The 2,757-nt window shown below is 37.0% G+C and overlaps 1 non-coding gene across 1 annotated transcript; it reads left to right on the top strand.

Annotated features, from left to right (window-relative positions):
- The first annotated feature begins 2,153 nt into the window (after positions 1-2,153).
- On the top strand, positions 2,154-2,260 carry LOC133803027 (small nucleolar RNA R71). Its single transcript, XR_009877760.1, has one exon. It is a non-coding gene; the product is annotated as a small nucleolar RNA R71 (small nucleolar RNA).
- Positions 2,261-2,757: the final 497 nt, after the last annotated feature.

The following is a 2,757-nucleotide window of genomic DNA, read 5'->3' as shown; positions in this document are numbered from 1 at the left end:
ACAAAACAATAAATCCCTTCCCCCCAAACTTAACCTAAAAATTGTCCCCAAAGTTTAAATAAAAGCTAAGGAAAAAGAAACTTACCTGACACTTCAGACTGCTTAAAATGATACGGATCTAGATGGTGAATCTAAAATGGCGAAAGAAAATTTTTGGGTTATCCCATAATTCATTATGTTGGAGCCCGAAGTAGTTCTGCAACTCAAATTAGTCTCATATTTAATAGAAATTAAAATAAATTAAAAATATACAAAACACTAAAATTAAAGTGTTCATAATCCATAGCTTAAACAAAACTAATAAAAAAATAAAATGCAAATAAAAGATTGGAATGCCTCCAAATGCGTTGTCATTAACTTCATTTAGTTGGACACTTGTTTTATTCATATTCAACTTGGATCAAGTCCTCCCCTGACATCCTTGAGAGCCATAGTATCATGAGTTGACTCTCGTTTCTTGTTATTATAAATTGGTGGAACTTTACCCTGCTCATGTAACATCCGAATCCTTTCACTGAAAAACATTTTTAAATGATGACACACTTTTTCGCATTCCACTTTTAACCATGGATCTTTTCTTAGAGACTTCCAACTTGTTCTCTCTTTGTTTTACCACTTTAACTCTACAACAAGTTGGAATTTCTGTTGCTGCGAAAACGTTAAATATTACCTCCTCTTTTTGCACTCATAGCTTTAACTCACCCTTTTGTACATCGATCAAAGCCCTACCATTAGCCAAGAATGTTCTTCCAAGTATTATTGGCATATTTTTGTCTTCCTCCATATTTAGAATAATAACCTCCATGTCTAGAATAATAAAGTCTGCAAGAAAGATGAATTTTTCCACTTTCACCAATACATCCTCAATCACTCCACGAGGATGTTTGAGTGATCGATCTGCCATCTGCAAAGACACGTTAGTAAGCTGAGCTTCTCCCAAAGTCAACTTCCAAAAGATTGATAGAGGCATTAGATTCCCACTGGCCCCTAAATCACATAAATCCTTTGTCACCACTAAGCCCCCTATAGAACATGGTATATTGAAACTTCCAGGATCATTAAGTTGTGGAGGTAGTTTCTTCTGAATTATTGCAATGCACTCTCAGTAAATGCCACTGTCTCATAATCCTCTAGCTTCCTTTTCTTTGACAAAATATCTTTCATAAACTTCACATAACTTGGCATTTGTTCAAGTACCTAAGCAAATGGAATATTAATTTGTATCTTTCAAAAGATATCCAATAATTTAGAAAACGATTTATCAAGCCTATTCTTTTAAAGCCTCTGAGCACAGGGATCTTTATATGGTGATCTATACTTATTTTTGGCTGCTTCTCTAAATTCTCAGTAAATTTAGACCCACTCACTTCCTTGTCCTTATCAAATACTTTTCGCTCGTTTAACTCCTTGCAATTCCTCAAGGATATTGCATTGCACTGCTCTTTTGGGTTTACCTCATTAGTGCTTGGTAAGTTCCCTTGAGCACGGTTTGTCATCAAAGTAGCCAATTTCCCCATTTTATTCTCCAAACTCATGATAGATGCCCTAGTTTCTATCATGAACTGGTTCAGTACGTCTGGCTGTACTTCAGGTTGTTTCATATGTGTTGGCTGATGTGGTTGTGGCTGTGGAGGTGAAAATTGTTGCTGACTTTGAGGGAGAGGCTGTTGTGCCACTTGACTATTTGTCCAAGAGAAGTTAGGATGATTCCTCCACTCTTGGTTATATGACATCAAAAAGGGGTTGTTGGTTGGTCTTTGAAAATTTCCTATAGCTTGGACATGTTCCATAGGTATGTTATTCATATCCATGACAAAACACTGTTTTAATGGATGAGCACTCCGACATGCCCCACATAAACTCTGTACTTGCATGGTTTGGGCTGACAGGTTGCACTGTTGTAATTGCTTTGTTAAAGTTGCAACTTGCGTGTCAGCATTCTGATGGCATCTAATTCAATCATACCAGCCACCTTCTTGGTTTGTCCCCTTTCAGTTGGCCACTGGCAGTTATTCATTGCCATCTCCACTAGCAATTCATACGCCTCAGTATCACTCTTGATCATAAATGCACCGCCTGCTGCAGCATCTATTATGGTACAAGTAGTACCATTCAACCCATTATAAAAATTATGGACCAACATCCACTTCTCTATACCATGATGTGGGAACTTCCTTAACAACTCTTTAAATCTTTCCCATGCATCATACAATGACTACCCTTCTGTCTGGTAGAAATTATTAATTTCCCCTCTCAACTTTGCAACTTTTGCTGGAGGGAAAAACTTTGCTAAGAACTTTTAGGTTAACTCCTCCCATGTTGTGATAGAATTAGCTTGCAGTGAAATTAGTCAACTTTTTGCCCGATCTCATAGAGAGAATGGAAATAATCAAAGTTTTATCGCATCGTCACTCACCCCATTCATCTTAAATGTTGCACATAGTTCCAGAAAATTGGCTTGGTGCAAATTTGGATATTCCATGGGCAACCCACCAAACTGAATAGTTGACTGCACCATTTGTAATATTCTTTGCTTAATCTCAAAATTATTTGCATCAATAGTGGGGTGTCTAATGCATGAATGAACTCTTGTAACAATAGGAAGTACATAGTCTCTAAGCGTCCTTGGTCCTCGTTCCACTGGAACCTCTGCTATATTTGAGATATTATTAAAATTAGCAGCATTTCCTTGATTCTCAGCCATGGAAAAATCTAGCCTTTCCTTTATCTTTCAATTTTTTCTGCACGTTCTTTTAA

The sequence above is a fragment of the Humulus lupulus genome, chromosome 9, assembly GCF_963169125.1.
Source record: "Humulus lupulus chromosome 9, drHumLupu1.1, whole genome shotgun sequence".
In the NCBI taxonomy this organism is placed as follows: Eukaryota; Viridiplantae; Streptophyta; class Magnoliopsida; order Rosales; family Cannabaceae; genus Humulus; species Humulus lupulus.
This window is presented reverse-complemented; position numbering and strand designations above follow the sequence as displayed.